This window comes from Pseudorasbora parva, chromosome 1 (assembly GCF_024679245.1).
Source record: "Pseudorasbora parva isolate DD20220531a chromosome 1, ASM2467924v1, whole genome shotgun sequence".
Classification (NCBI taxonomy): domain Eukaryota; kingdom Metazoa; phylum Chordata; class Actinopteri; order Cypriniformes; family Gobionidae; genus Pseudorasbora; species Pseudorasbora parva.
In genome coordinates, this window is record NC_090172.1 from 29,504,728 (window position 1) to 29,522,298 (window position 17,571).

The window sequence follows — 17,571 nt, forward strand, 5'->3', positions numbered from 1 at the left end:
CATTTTAAATGTTGCCATGCTCAGTACAGTGTGTTCATGATATTCAGATGCCACAAAGCAGTTATTAGGATAAATGTTGTGTGTATCTGAGAGGGTCACATACTTCACATACCACTTTAGAGTAAACTAAACCAGAATCAGAATTAAATGAAGGTGTGAAGTTCAGGCAAATAAAAAATAACTCTGTCTGTCTTTCTGCCTGCATCTATCTATCTATCTATCTATCTATCTATCTATCTATCTATCTATCTATCTATCTATCTATCTATCTATCTATCTATCTATCTATCTATCTATCTATCTATCTATCTATCTATCTATCTATCTATCTATCTATCTATCTATCTATCTATCTATCTATCTATCCAAATTGCCAGTTTGGATCGTTGTGTGTCTATCATTGCCACTAATGTGGTGACATCATCATTGGTTGAAGAGTTAAATAAACATGGCCCTGACATGGCCCTCTTGTCCTGACACTCACCTCTGACCTTTGACCCGATCATTGGGGTGAATGGCAGGCTGCAGGAGTTGAATGTATTTACAACCTCTGCTTCTTTAGCATTTCCAAGAAAAAAAAAATGTAGCAGAAAGTAATTCACAAAATGACTTCCCTTGTATTGCATTTGCATTTGTATTGCATTTGAACAACGTGTTGGGGATGGTTGACAATGGTTGTAATAATAATATACATATGTATATAGAGAGAGTAAGAAAAATATAGTCATGAATTAACAACATTGACACGATGGGTTAGCTTACTGTTTGTTCAGACTAGACATATTTAGCTAAGAATGACAATTTTGCTCACCCCGTCTTTAGCTTCCTTTTGGCCTGTCAACACCAATACATAGCTCTTGACAGTTATTTGACATCTGACGTTTCATTTTGTCTATTCATTTATTCTTTGGTGTGATTTGGTGGAGTTTGGGAAAGGAAAGGAAAGGAAAGGAAAGGAAAGGAAAGGAAAGGAAAGGAAAGGAAAGGAAAGGAAAGGAAAGGAAAGGAAAGGAAAGGAAAGGAAAGGAAAGGAAAGGAAAGGACAGCTCTGTGAGTGTCGCTTGAGGGCATGCAGGGAAGTGATGTGAGCTGATTGTCTCTGTTTGGCTTGCTGATGTCGGAGGGTTTGTTGCCCTGGGGCTCGGACTAAAGAAGACCTCTCAGAAAGGTCAGAGGTGAATCTTCTAAAGCAGGGTGATAAGGGAAAGTGCTTAGCACCATTTAACCTGAACACCCCTCACTGCTCCATAAACACACACATACACACAAATTCAATTTTACCCCCACCTCTTATAGAATAACAGAATTAAGAGGTCAGCATGACCAAAGTATAGTGAGTGTCTTATTTTGTGAAATGGCAGGGGCGGTGATCAGCCTTTTTTTCTTTTCTTTTTTCTTTTTTGTGTGTGTGTGTGTGTTTATATTTTGAACAGTATTAAAAAAAAACACTACATGTAAATACTTATATATGGCCCCACTTTATATTAGGTGGCACTATGTACTTACGTGAAAAAAATAAGAACAATGTACTTACTGTGTTCAAATTGTGTTGCAAAACACTTTTGCTGATATTGAGGTGGGATACGGCTAGAGTTAGGGACAGGTGTGGTGGTGTGGGTCAGTTTAAGGGTAGGGTTAGGTGTAAGGGAAGTGCCAACTGTCTTATTACAAATGTAACTACAGAAATTAATTACAGTCGTAATTACATGCAGGTATTTTTTAAAATGTAAGATGTAAAAATATGTATGTACATAAGAGCATTGTATCAAATTATTAATTACAATGTTAGTACATAGTAGTTAAGGTCACCTAATATAAACTGGTCCCAACATATATTAAAAATATGTAAATATCATTTGTATATTCATAAATTGTATCAAATATAAAATTGTAGCCTGATTTATGTGGATTATAAAGATGATACTTTTAGTAGGTGCTGATTCTTGCTAACTATAACACGTTAACATGAATCGTGTTTGTTATTGGTTGATTGCTACCTGTCTGTCAGCATGGGCTAAGGAAAGTAGGCGGGGTCTGTTAGACATCGTTGCGTGTCAGTGGCTGGACTCCAAAGACAGTTATCTTGTTCAAGTCCCCTCTCAAAACTCATTATCACACTCAAATTATTTCCACCCACAAGCTGCTTAATTAACACGCATGTCCAGACTCACGTCAGCTCACATATATTGATTACGACATCAGGCTCTCGTGTCTGCCAAAGCTTTGAGTTAGACAAAGAGAGAGGGAAGGAAAGGAGGCCAGGAGCGAGTAAGAGAAATGTAGGTAACGCTATATTATAGACTCCATTTTGTTCCTTTCCTCCTAATGAATTATGGGTAAGCGAGCTAATGAATGGCGGCCCTTTGAACAATGGGCATGTGGTAATCTCCCTTCTCGCTCACAGCAGTCGGGTAATTCTGGGTAATTTCAGGCTTGGCCTCAATCAGTGGCATTAGCCATCATCTCAGTCCTGAAGGGGTTAATTAGGGCCGAGAGAAAAGCCCAAATTAATTGGCTCTCGTCCGGATGAAGGGTAAAATAAAAAAAGAGAGTGAAAAAGCCGGGCTTTTTAATACATTAAGAGCAGCTGACAGCAGTTAATTGCCACAGACATAAATAGAGTAATGATGGGGGGAAAAAGATGCAAAAATAGGCAGAGAGTGACATCAAAAACTGTCCCTTTTTCATGTTTTCTGAGGGAAAAAAGGGTGAAGTTTAATCTGTCAGCAGAAAGGTCAGAAGTTTGGACAGGGCGCAAAAGGTAAACAGCCAGACAGACACACAGAGAGGGGTCTAGAGAATTCGTGCATGTGTTCAAGGGAAGGAACGGCATCGTGGGGATAGCTGTTTCAAGACAAGCCCACTGTGTTGTGGGATATGTGTTTTCTTTCGTTTCTCTTTTTCTCTTCTCTCTGTATTTTAAGTGATGGTATGACGACGGGCATCACGCATCGGTGAGCATGAAACGGAGTCGGCGAAAGCGCTGAAGGAGTGCTCTCCTCCTGGAAGCCTCATCAGGACTTGTCATCGCTCTAATGAATATCATTTAAATTGCTTTGTATATGAGAGTGAGTTTGGATGTCGATTTAATTTGCGCATGTGTTTGAGTTCTTCTGCTTGGCTAGGCGAATAGAGACAGATAGAGAACGGGAGGGAGGCTAAGAGAGAAAGAGAGGGAGGCAGACTAATGAAAAGCGAGCTCGGGTGACAGCGTGATGAGACTCGACCCGATCAGACGAGTTTGAAAGGAAATTCTGACAGGGCTGGAGAATAAAAAATGCGCACTCATGTGCACATACACACTCAGGCACGCGGAGACGCCGACTACACACATGCTGCATCTCAGGAAGTGGCTGCAAAGTGGTTTACGTTATCAAGTCTACTGTTGAATCGCGAGGGGGAAGGGCGCACCTGTTCTCATTTGCCGATATCCCCTGTCATAGAGGGATCGCTAATGACGGCTGAGGAAGCGTCCGCAGGCTTTGTGTATATGTAAAATAAATAAACCTGCTCGCCCTCCATGCGCATGGGAGCCTCCACGGCTTTTAAGCGTGGCCTTATCAAAATAAAATTACAATATATGCTGATACTGTATTTCAACCCTCCCCCTCGTCCCCCTCCAGCACTCATTCTGAACGCCCGCACAGTACTGAGTCGCACTCTGTGCCGTGCGCCGTGAAATATTACAACCTTTCCTGAAGCAAAAGATATAAATCCGCATTGAGGAATTGCAAAAACAGCACAAAGCATTCCCGGCCCGGCGCTATCTAGTGAGGCGCTGATGATTTAGCATTGCAGGTGCATCAAGACCCCAAGCTCTGCAGACAAAGCCCAACCCTGCAAGCTTTTCGCTTCTCTCTCTCTCTCTCTCTCTCTCTCTCTCTCTCTCTCTCTCTCTCTCTCTCTCTCTCTCTCTCTCTCTCTCTCTCTCTCTCTCTCTCTCTCTCTCTCTCTCTCTCTCTCTCTCTCTCTCTCTCGCTTGCTTGCTTTTTTTATTTCGATGGTAATAAATGCGTCATTTGTAATTCATTTCAATTACTCAGGCTTTTTAATTGAGTCGGATCCAATTATGCCCTGGCAATTAGTATAATCAATTACGCTTTGATTACGCAGGTTTTCATGCTTGTCACTGCAGGATTCGGCACAGATGGGGGAAGTGCGGTGTGATTTCAGCCCATCGTCGTAGCTATCTCCGTCCCGACGGAGGAGACGGGCCAGGTAGATCTCGGGATGTTTTTCAACTGCGCCTCTGATGCGGGATCCAGGGAGACGTGCTGATATGCTTGTCAAAGTCAGCATTCTGACTGCCACAATTCATATGAAAGTTCCACGCACCTCACTTTAAGCAGCACCTTTCTGCCATTCTTGGGATTTATAGTAAGCGATAAAATTTGAGCTGCAAGAAGATGGGTTTCAGCATCGTTAAAGAAAGCACTTTTAAAGGAAAGTGCGTCAAAACGCCCTACACAGAGCCGCGAGGCCTTTAAAAATCTCATATGGCGTCTGAAGGGTGGGCACATTTGAGCCATTATCATGTTATTCCAGCAATATCAGCGAAGCATGCTGGGCATTTATATCCTTGATCTCACGAAAGGGGGTGAACACACATTCTACATAGTGAGCGCATCATGGTGTGAAAAAGTTTACATTGAATCTACTCACGCAAAGTATGGTGTTGTCTACCATACCATGAACAAACTTACGTGCTGTAGCCAAGTGCTGTGGTATCTCTGGTCGTTTACTGTATAAACACTGAACAAATGTAACCTGAATGCACTCAGTCACTGAATAAAAGCGTCTGTTGAAAGCATAAATGTAAATGTAGCTATATCAAGAGCATCATTACACCACAATACAATGTCAATTGGCTGTTTGTGGCAACAACTTTAATCATGAAGAATAATATGCAAGAAATATCAGAAATTTTGAGGTTGTCCAAACTAATGTGTGTATGCAAGTAAGAAGATGAAGTATTTGGACACTTTCTGGTTGTAAAGAGTAAGTAGAACATGTCCATATGATGATAAACTGTGATAAACCACTGCTCAAATTATTTCAGACAAAAAGTGTAGCAAATGCCACTAAATATCGTGTCAAATTCAGACATTAAGACATTTCTAATATGTGACTTGAGTTTACTCGAATTTACTCAACTCTTACTTTTTGGGGGGCCATTGTACATTTTACATTTATTCATTTGGTAGACACTTTCATCCAGTATTTACAACAGAATCTAAAGATGCGACTCTGAGCTACTTAATGTTGACTGAAATGTTTATTCAAATAAAGGGGGTTTGTAGTGGTGGAGGGATGCCAGAAGAGTTATCACAGGAGTGAGGTAAGTAACCATTTATATTTAGTCCCTTTTTGTTGCCTTGCAATTGATATGATTGGATGGACGGCTCTTCTTGAGAACTTGTAATTACATGAAAAATGTGGATTAATACACATAAATACCCAAATGAGAACATGAGAACATGTTGGTCTAAAGAAAGATCCCCAACACTGCTATTTGGCCTCTGTAAGATTCCATACTTGGCTAAAAGTAACCTTTCTGATGGACGGTGAAAGTAAAAGACACACACACACACACACACACACACACACACACACACACACACACACACACACACACACACACACACACACACACACACACACACACACACACACACACACACACAGATATATTACACTTTAACTACCCCATATTCATTCCAATCATCAGGGAAAGAAATGGCTAAAATTTCATGCTCACAATTTCATTTGTATCTCATCAGAAAGGTGGAATTTATTAGTCTTTTTGTTTAAAAGGGTATCTACGGCACACACTAAAAAGTTGTCCCTCTCATACTTTCATCTTTCCTTCATCTCTCGATCTCTAACTCTCTCTCATTCTGACTCCATGACATACGTCTTCATTTGAAAGGCTTCAGTTCATGCCAGGCTGGAACTTTTATAGGTTGGGCTCTGTTTCCCCTGGAGGGCTGTAAACTGTTGCACAGAAATAAAAAAATAAATAAAAAAGAAATGCCAAGATCCCTCTTAATACTGAGAGTGATTTTATTACATGAGTGTTAAACAGAATTGGAGTTGTGGAAATGCACGACTTGCCAGCCAAAAATGGCACAGTTAGAAAAGAGACTGTCAGAAGCCTAAGTGTCTCTTGACTTTCATGACTTCACAATGTCATTGTTTCTGCATTTAGTGCATTTATGTGCAAAACACGTTATTTTCAGTTTATTTGAACATCAAAGTATAAACATTTATTATACAAACTCTAAGATATACATTGAACATATAACTAGATACAAATATAACTAGAATATTTGAAATCTTAAATACAAGAATTATAATGAGATCAATTACAATGAGATCAATAAAACATTCACGTGAATTAATTGCTTGGTGTATTTTTTTTTTTTATTTTTTTTATTTTTTTTGTCATCGTTCACGCTTATGTCCTGACTTCCATGTATGTATAACCTGGCCACTCTCTTCAGTTTATTAAGTGATTTCATGAAAACTGGGGCTGTCAAGCACAATAAAAATGTCATAAATGTGTTATATTCCAGGTCTGCTGAAGCCATACTATTGATTTTATTTGAGGAAAAGGTTGAAATTTTAGTTTTCCTTAAGAGTTAATATTTAATGTACAATTTGTGAATGAATCATTATTTTGATAAATATTATTTTCATTATTCAAATCACAAACTTAATGATTTGTCCAAAAATTTGACAGTTATGAAGATCACTGACTCAATGATCTAAATAGGCAAGATTATTAGATAATAACTTATTATCTGATTATCTCTTCACGGATTATCTCTTCATCACAGCACCTGTTGCAGAAAAAATGGGCAGGCGTAAGTATTTGAGCTAGTTTTACAAAGGCCAAATTCTGATGTTAGATGACTGGTTCACTGCAGTGGTTAGTATCGATCAAAAGTAGTCAAGACAAGCTACTGCAGCTCATATTGCTCAAAAAGTTAATGCTGGTTCTGATTGAAAGGTGTCAGAATACACAGTGCATCGTAGTTTGTTGCATATGAAGCTGCATAGCCGCAGACCAGTCAGGGTGCCCATGCTGACCCTGTCCACCTCTGAAAGCACCATCAGTGGGCAAATGAGCATCAGACCTGGAAGTATTGGAATAAGTTTTCTATTACGTGGATGGCCGGGTGCATGTGCGTCGCTGACCTGGGGAACACATGGCCCCAGGATGCACTATGAGAAGGCAAGCCGGAGGCAGTATGATGCTTTGGGCAATGTTCTGCTGGGAAATCTTGGGTCCTGCCATCCACGTGGATGTTACTTTATATGTTTCTAAATGATCTGCTGCTAAAATCTTGGTGCCAGATACCACAGCACACCTTCAGGGGTCTAGTAGAGTCCCTGCCTCAATGGGTCAGGGCTGTTTTGGCAGCAAAAAGGGGACCAACACAATATTAGGAGGGTGTTCATAATGTTATGTCATATCTCTCTGTCTGCCTGTGTATATATATATATATATATATATATATATATATATATATATATATATATATATATATATATATATATATATATATATACATGTTCTCTCTCTCCCCTGTTTATTCTGCTAACCATGTAGCAATCAAATGTTCTCCCACTTATAGATCTCCCACTTCATGACTCCGACCCTGAGCAAGGGGGAAGAAAAAAAGCTGTCGGCATCAGTGTGGATGAAATTGAATCTCATTTTCGAGGATCTCCTGGGCAGCTGATGTTTTGATGAGACGAGCAGTTGTCACGGCGAGGGCCATGAGATCTCTTCTCTTAACTAACCTGCATCTTGACAAGGCAATCAAGAGGCACGGGAGAGTAATTAAATGATAAGTTCATATTTGAGGGACAATCGAGTGGTGCAGGCTCTCTTGTCACGGCTCCTGGCCGTCGTGATGAATACCCTTATTAGCAGCCACGCTGCTCCCTGTCACAGGGGCCAAGCTTGACAGCAGGGCCCGTGACAGAGCCCCTCGGCACCCCTGCTGAGATGGCTGCAGATAGCCCTGTGTAAGGACACCTGGAGGTACGTAATGTAGGACAGTGACACACTCCAAGGGCTAAAATGCAGACGTGAAAGTCAACAAGGGGATGGAGATAAGTCATGAGCAGGAAGTGCCAGGAAGAGCATGTTAACAACTTGAGTCTGAACAGGTATCAAGAGGAAATTGGGGAGGGGGAAGAAACAGCACGACTTACTGTTTTGATGCTCCGTAATTGAACGTGGCAACCACTCCACTGCTGACTATGAGATATGATGTTTGTTTGGATGTGTCTCACTGATCTCCAGTGCACACTTTGGTTCAATCATGAGGTGGGAGGAAAAAACAAGAGCCACATTCGATATTTATACAACACGGCACACTTCCCTCAAAGCTTTATTCAGCTTAAACATTTGGGTCACCACTAGGAGTGAAGCAAGCATCTCTTGAGTGCCGCTTGTGATGCATTAGATTGCAGTGGATCCCCCCCGCCCCATCTGCAGTGCTTTAAGTCCCACTTGCTGTAATCCCACGTTGTGTGCCACTGGCTCGGCAGGATGCCATTGTGATCCTCTCCCCATTGTGTCGGCAGCATAAAGCATCCTCTGTTGTCTCGCCAACTTCCTCCTTCAAACACAGCTTGTGTTTTCAATGCTTACATCCCCCGTGCAAAGAAAAATAAACCTTGGCCCTTTGACTGGATCTATAACGGTGTTGTGCGAATATAAAGGGTGAGGAGTGTGTGTGAGAGAGAAAGTGGGAGGGTGTGAGAGGCTGAGGTGAGTGAGCATTTGTAAGCGATACCCTCAGCCAAAGAAAACCATGGGTGAGAACCTGTAGATATGAGTCACTGCGATGATTGCATTTCAATATACATTGCATGTACTTTTCCCTTTTAAACTGACGTTGGCGACACTCATGGCCACGTTTGAGTTTAGGGATTGGTATAAAGAAATAATGAAATAATAATAAGGTAATATCAAGAGTCTGAAATGGCAAAGGCCCCCGTAAGTCTTGCGGCAGAGCATGGGGCAATAAAGTATGCTCCACTTCAGATTTCATGTTAATAAATCTGAACTCCAGAGAGCCTGCTTAAATTGCACCTTTATATAACTTCTAAGTAAAGGTCACTCTTCTTTTTTAAGGGAATTTAAAGATCAAAATGGCTTCTGTCAGTGTTTCCATATTACACACCTCCATCTTGCTCGCGCCCTTAAGCAGCATGAGGTGATATTTTTTAATAATTTGTGCACGACGTGAATATATGCAACTGAATAATTGTTCTCCAGGTTGGGCTGAATCCAAATCTACATAAAAACGGATGTCATATTTTCCATCTCACCTTTTGTTCTTTTTTAGTTTTACAACAGGACTCAGAGATCAGCTAATCACTGTATGGTCACTGTATTAAAGCACTATGCATGGAAATCGTGGATTTCCAGGTTATTAGAGGGAAGGTTGGATGTATTTAAAGCTTTCAATGGGGAGTGAGATACTCTTAGGGTTACTCTTGAGTTAATCCTCAAAGCAACAATGGCAGAAAAAAGTTTTGTTTCAAGATTAATGGAATTATTAATACTTATTCAATATAAATTCAACTGAGACAAATGATAAACACCATTAATGGATAAGTTCACTCAAAAGTAAGCTCATTCACTGAAAAATGCAACAATTCATTGAATGCAAAAGAGCAGCTTGGACATTCTGCTAAACCTTTTGTTTAAATATATGTATTCAGAATAGCACGGGGGTGAGTGAATAATCCCATTAAAGCCATAACATCATTAATTGGTTATACAGGGAGTGCATTATTAGGCAAATGAGTATTTTGACCACATCATCTTCGTTATGCATGTTGTCTTACTCCAAGCTGTATAGGCTGGAAAGCCTACTACCAATTAAGCATATTAGGTGATGTGCATTTCTGTAATGAGAAGGGGTGTGGTCTAATGACATCAACACCCTATATCAGGTGTGCATAATTATTAGGCAACTTCCTTTCCTTTGGCAAAATGGGTCAAAAGAAGGACTTGACAGGCTCAGAAAAGTCAAAAATAGTGAGATATATTGCAGAGGGATGCAGCAGTCTTAAAATAGCCAAGCTTCTGAAGCGTGATCATCGAACAATCAAGCGTTTCATTCAAAATAGTCAACAGGGTTGCAAGAAGCGTGTGGAAAAACCAAGGCGCAAAATAACTGCCCGTGAACTGAGAAAAGTCAAACGTGCAGCTGCCAAGATGCCACTTGCCACCAGTTTGGCCATATTTCAGAGCTGCAACATCACTGGAGTGCCCAAAAGCACAAGGTGTGCAATACTCAGAGACATGGCCAAGGTAAGAAAGGCAGAAAGTCGACCACCACTGAACAAGACACACAAGCTGAAACGTCAAGACTGGGCCAAGAAATATCTCAAGACTGATTTTTCTAAGGTTTTATGGACTGATGAAATGAGAGTGAGTCTTGATGGGCCAGATGGATGGGCCCGTGGCTGGATTGGTAAAGGGCAGAGAGCTCCAGTCCGACTCAGACGCCAGCAAGGTGGAGGTGGAGTACTGGTTTGGGCTGGTATCATCAAAGATGAGCTTGTGGGGCCTTTTAGGGTTGAGGATGGAGTCAAGCTCAACTCCCAGTTTCTGGAAGACACCTTCTTCAAGCAGTGGTACAGGAAGAAGTCTGCATCCCTCAAGAAAAACATGATTTCCATGCAGGACAATGCTCCATCACACGCGTCCAAGTACTCCACAGCGTGGCTGGCAAGAAAGGGTATAAAAGAAGAAAATCTAATGATATGGCCTCCTTGTTCACCTGATCTGAACCCCATTGAGAACCTGTGGTCCATCATTAAATGTGCGATTTACAAGGAGGGAAAACAGTACACCTCTCTGAACAGTGTCTGGGAGGCTGTGGTTGCTGCTGCACACAATGTTGATGGTGAACAGATCAAAACACATTGACAGAATCCATGGATGGCAGGCTTTTGAGTGTCCTTGCAAAGAAAGGTGGGTATATTGGTCACTGATTTGTTTTTGTTTGGTTTCTGAATGTCAGAAATGTATATTTGTGAATGTTAAGTTGTTATATTGGTTTCACTGGTAAAAATAAATAATTGAAATGGGTATAAATTAGATTTTTGTTAAGTTGCCTAATAATTATGCACAGTAATAGTCACCTGCACACACAGATATCCCCCTAAAATAGCTAAAACTAAAAACTAAAACTTCCAAAAATAATCAGCTTTGATATTAATGAGTTTTTTGTGTTCATTGAGAACATGGTTGTTGTTCAATAATAAAATTAATCCTCAAAAATACAACTTGCCTAATAATTCTGCATTCCCTGTATAAATAAGATGATCACACTCCCAAACACACTTTTACCGATGACATTTACTAATTACTTATTGAGCATTATATAATGTAATAATAATTTGTCAGTATTATATATTTTGTTCCAATTTTATATAAAATATGAATATATACTGTTGCCAGATGGCATTTTTATAGTTACAAGTATGAACAAAGAACCATGATCTGCACGTGTTGATCATCTGGAGAAACGATTGAGAGAAGTCAACCTGGAAAGAGTTTAAAAATAAAAACCCTCTCACACAATCTCACATCCTCATCAGCACGAGCAATACTATAAAAAGGCCTGCTGCTGAAATTCTTCCTTCCTGCTCCTCTCGCTCCCTCCCTGTCTCGCTGCTCTTAGCCCCACGGAGAGAGCCGTCAGATGCAGTTTGTCCTGACGGCTGATGGATCGGCCAAAGACACTCGTCTCTGGGCACTTCTCTATATATCGTTAATTTAATGCATGATGACGTGGCCAATTACAGGGCGGCTGCACGCTCAAATAGCATGTCAAAACCTGTGTATCAATCTATTAGATCCTGTCTCTTCGTGGCATGAGTAGGCACCTTAAAGCAGTGGTGAGACACAGGGGAAAGAGAGAAAGTGCTGACCTCATGGGGATCCGGCCTCTGATCTCACACAGAATAAAAAACTGCCTTAACAAGATACGCTAGCAGGTGAGCTCGCACCTTCCATCTGAATGGAGCTCTCGTATTAATGTGCATGTGATGTCTAAGAATAATGAACTAAAAGTCAAGTCATGTCTAATACAGGCAAACATTCACTACTTTTCAAAAGTCTGGGATCAGTAAGACTTTTATTTTTTTATGAAATCAATATTTTTATTCAGCATGGACGCATTCAATTTATCAAAAGTGACAGTAAATACATTATTAATTAATTAGTTACGAAAAAGTTACAAAAAAAAAGTTCAATTTCAAATAAATGCTGTGGGGATGATTTCTGAATGATATCTATCTATCTATCTATCTATCTATCTATCTATCTATCTATCTATCTATCTATCTATCTATCTATCTATCTATCTATCTATCTATCTATCTATCTATCTATCTATCTATCTATCTATCTATCTATCTATCTGTCTGTCTGTCTGTCTCTCTGTCTGTCTGTCTGTCTGTCTGTCTGTCTGTCTGTCTGTCTGTCTGTCTGTCTGTCTGTCTATTTTAAATTGCACTGAATTTTTGGATTGTACTCTTGTCATTTTTGTTTAGAATGTAAAATAAATTTGTGAAATTTAGAATATTGAATGAAATATTACTCCAAAAAAATTTTTATTAAGTATTTTTTTTTTCATTGTGTCATTACTAAGACATTTCTGAAAAGATCTTGTGATAGGTTGCACAACATATATAAAATAAACGCAACATTTTGCTCCATATAGTGTTCCACCATACCTGTCCTTGGTCTAAGGGCACAGGCTCCAGGGCTCTGGCATAATCAAGCCCCCTAAGAAGACTGGCATCTCGCCCTGCTGTCATTCCACACGGACGCTCACACCATAACAGGGAGTGATGCCCCTCTGTCACACTGATGAAAGTTTTTAATAAGTCCAGCTTGGGCTGATGAGATACTGTTGATTGAGGTTGATCCCACAAGCACATCTTGAGATAGACGCTCTGAGTGACTAGGATAGATTATTCAACCCTTAGTGTGCATTTGTTGTTTTATAAGATTACAGACAGACAGACAGATATATAGATATATATATATATATATATATATATATAGATAGATAGATAGATAGATAGATAGATAGATAGATAGATAGATAGATAGATAGATAGATAGATAGATAGATAGATAGATAGATAGATAGATAGATAGATAGATAGATAGATAGATAGATAGATAGATAGATAGATAGACTTGTCTGCATATGCAAATTAAGGAGTCTGTCCCGCAATAACCCTCAAGCGCTCAGCTCTCTCTCTCTCTCTCTCTCTCTCTCTCTCTCTCTCTCTCTCTCTCTCTCTCTCTCTCTCTCTCTCTCTCTCTCTCTCTCTCTCTCTCTCTCTCTCTCTCTCTCTCTCTCTCTCTCTCTCTCTCTCTCTCTCTCTCTCTCTCTCTCTCTCTCTCTCATCTTCATTTCCACCCTCTCTCTTGGGATTTCATATCTGATGGAGAGGCTGTAAAGTTTGTCTGCTTTAGCTCACTCTTTGATGCTGTCACATTTGATCGGCTCAGAAAGTTCTGGCCCATCAACTGCTTGCAAATTAGAAACCCACTTGTACATGGAGTAACTATTGTGCAGCTGACGGCGTCTTGTTTTAAACACACCACAAAGCAGCAGTCATGGCTTGGCTCCCCAAACTATATACTATATACTGGAACAAACAAACAAACAAACAACTGCATTCTGAGATATAAACTTGCAACTGCATGATTGTGACTTTATATCAAGCAATTGTGAGTTTATTTCTCAGAATTCTGACTTTATAACTCACAATTGTGAGAAAAAAAGTCAGAATTCTGAGATATAAACTTACAATTGTGTGATTGGGAAATCTGACTTTATAACACAATTGTGAGGAAAAATAGTCACAATTAATCTTTTTATTTTTATTTTTATTTAGTGGCGGAAATGGGCTCCCATAGTAGAAACTCTTAACACTGTAAAAAATAAATAATAACGTTGCTGCCTTACATTTTTAAGCATCAACTTAGCTGTGTAAGTCATTTAAACGTTGATGAGTAAATTAAAAACATATGTTGTCAATGTATTGATCTTACTTTTTTTTTACAGTGTAACTCAGGATCCCATCCAATCTGTTTAGTAACAAGGTAATTTCAGACAGAACTTTTTCAAATTGTAAGTCAAGAATTAAGATTTTGATCCCAGGTCACCAACTATATTCTGTTTTAGATTCTAGATCAAAAATTCTGCTGTTCAAAAAATGCTTTGTGACATTCACAATTCAGAATTGACTTAAGAATTCCTTTTAAATTTGAATTGAAAATTCCCAAAAATTCACATAAGTAAAAATATGACTTGTCATAGGTTTTATAAAAACAAACAGTTCAAAGGTTTATAGATTGGTAAATCCTTCCTGTTATTATGATTCAACTTTGTGTAGGATGTAACCTATTCAATTCATATTCAAAAAGTCATAGGGTACCCCTTTTGCTGCCAAAACATTCCTGACCCGTCAAGGCATAGATTCCATTTTTGGCTTTTTTTTTCTTTTTTTTTTTGCTTTGTGGCAGGGTGCATTATCCTGATGAAAGAAGCCACAGCCACCAGGGAATACCGTTTCCATGAAATGGTCTGCAACAATGATTATGTTACGTGTGTCAAAGTAACACCCACATGAATGGAAGAACATTGCCTAAAGCATCACACTGCCTATACCGGCTTGCCTTTTTCCAATAGTGCATCCTGGTGCCATGTGTTCCCAAGGTAAGTGACGCACACACCTAGCCATCCCCGTGATGTCAAAGAAAACGTGATTCATCAGGCCAGGCCACCTTCTTTCATTCCTCTAGGGTCCAGTTCCGATGCTTACATACCCTCTGTTGGCCTTTCGACAGTGGACAGGGATCAGAATGGGCACCCTGTCCGGTCTGCAGCCATGCACCCCCATACGCAACAATCTACGATGTACTGTGCATTCTGACACATTTATATCAGATTCAGCATTAACTTATTAAGCAATTTGAGCTACTGTAGCTCGTCTGTTTCATCAAACCAAGCAGGCCAGCTTTTGCTCCCCACATGCGTCAATGAGCCATAACCCTGTCGTCATTTCACCACTGTTCCTTTCCTGGACCACTTTTGATAGACATTGACCACTGCAGACCGTGAACACCCCACAAGAGCTGCAGTTTTGGAGATGCTTTGACCCATTTGACTTGCCATCACAATTTGGCCGTGTCAAACTCGCTCAAACCCTTACGCTTGTCCATTTTTCCTGCTTCTAACACTTCAACTTTGAGGACAAAATGTTCACTTGCTGCCTAATAAATCCCACCCACTAAAAGGTGTCATAATCAAGAGATAATCAGTGTTATTCACCTGTCAGTAGGGTTTATGTATTGAAAATGTATGAATATTGAGAAAGGCAGTCTACTCTACAAAACGACTGCTGAAAGACTTGTTCTAAACAAGTGACATTTGAAAAATCACACAATTGCAGAGCATAAAGCGCAAATTGCAGTCAAGATCCATGAAACCTTCCTAAGCTTCACTCATTTTCAATCCACAGTGAGACTTATGTCTTTCCCCCAGTCCCAGAAGCCCGTTTCCATACAATGCTTGTAGCAGTGGCTCTTTTCCTCAATCTTGTCGCATTAGCATATGCTTGTGACAGCTCTGGACGCCGGTGGGTGGATCTCTGCACCTCTCGTGTGAGGTAGAGGGTATCGCTCGTGTTGCACTGTGTCTCTTATGTAAACCGTAGGCTTTAGATGAAGCTCGGCTGACGAGAGCCACAATATGACGTGGCCCTCACCGTCTTAGAGCGAGGGAGTGGACCCGACAGGCCCTGATCGCTCGAATGACAGAACTAATCTCCAGACCCGGTGCCGTGCTCCGAACTGTGCTCTGATCAGCTCCCATTAGAACTAAACACTTTGAATGATTTGGAATGAAATCAAAATCAATTTGCGCAGCCCTCTATTCCCAGCCGTCCCCCTGGGCAACGGGCCTTGTCACATCCTGTCGTGCCGAAATTGACGTTTTGACACACGCATGCAGGGGAAAAAAGCGCAAGAGTAAGCGAGTGGGGGGTAGACGAATGAGTGAAGATGAGAAAAGGCGAAGCCCGATGAAGACGAGGCGCTGGTAGTTTAGTAGAACTCCAACGTGTCACTGCCGAGGAAGGACAATCATGAGCTGTCAGTCAACTCATTTGCAGGACTGGAAGCCTTTAGCTTAGTGGAGAGTTTTCCTGACTCGTGGGGTTTGCGTCCATGCTCTTGTGCAACCTGTGTTTTAGCTCTGTTGGCTGAGATTGACAGAGTGACAGGAGACATGTAACCGTATGGACAGGTCTGTAATGTGAGGTTTGAATGACGGGATTTGTCACAAGGATGGACATGGTGAAATGTGATTGACAGGCCCGCTTTCACCTGAGAAGGCAACTTTTTTCCTTCCCCCTGCCTGTGACATTGTACATCTGCCAGAGACGTGCACGTCTAGGCAACAAGATGGCAGAGAGAGACAGAACAAGAGATTTGTTGTGTGTGTCTCCGCGTATCTGCATGAGATGTGCGCCCGTGTTTGTATACGCTCACGTTCAAGCATATATTTGCGAGCGTGTGCGCGTGTACGTAGAATCAGGTCACCGTGAGGTGAGTGCCCTTATCAGGCACGCACAGAAGATGTCGTCCATTTGCAATGACACGGGCTGCGATATCAGGGCTCTGCTTGCAGGGGAGATGTACTGTTTGTCGTTTTGACAGTTTTGGGTGGGCTCAGTGCATTTCACGGTGCACACAGTGTGAACTTTGCTGAAGAACCGTCAGTCTCTTGCTGTCTTATGGGGATTTCAATCTTAAAAAAACCGAGAGAAGAGTGTGGATATCACACGCAGGATCCTTTAATCAGCCCAGTATTGTATCATTGCAAAACGGCAGTGTTTTTTTTTCTTATTATTATTTTCTGTATTGGAGATTACTACACAAAGGTTCAAAATAACTTCATAGATTCTGGGGAAATTAATTGAAGGCGACACCCACGAGCAGACACGCGGTTAGCTGCCACCTCTGTTGTTGCTAGAGCACGAATAATACCAATGATGTTTACATACCCATGTGCATGGGTTGAAAATAAGTAGAGTGTCTTGGAACCACCTTGGTGTAATGAAATTATTTTTGGTTGACTTTACTTAATGATATAATTAGTCTGTGTTGTAATGATAATTAATTACTCCATAATTAAAGGTCCATCAATGGACATTAATTTAAAGTGTTGGATAATTAATCTTTTCTCTGAAGATTGCACCTGGATATGTGGTTTGCCTTAAGCAGATGTGCAGCTTGTGGCCAGCCAGAGCCGAAACATCTGGAGCAACTTCACGTGCGATGTGATGCTTCCACTGGTCAGTAGCCAAGTGTGGATACGACACTCTCGCTAAACGAGCGAATCGGAAATGTCAGTTCATTGTATACATGCTGACATTGAGGACTATGCTGGCTGGTTTGGGGGTCCGCATGTCACTTTTGACCCTGTGGAGGCATGAGGCCTTCAG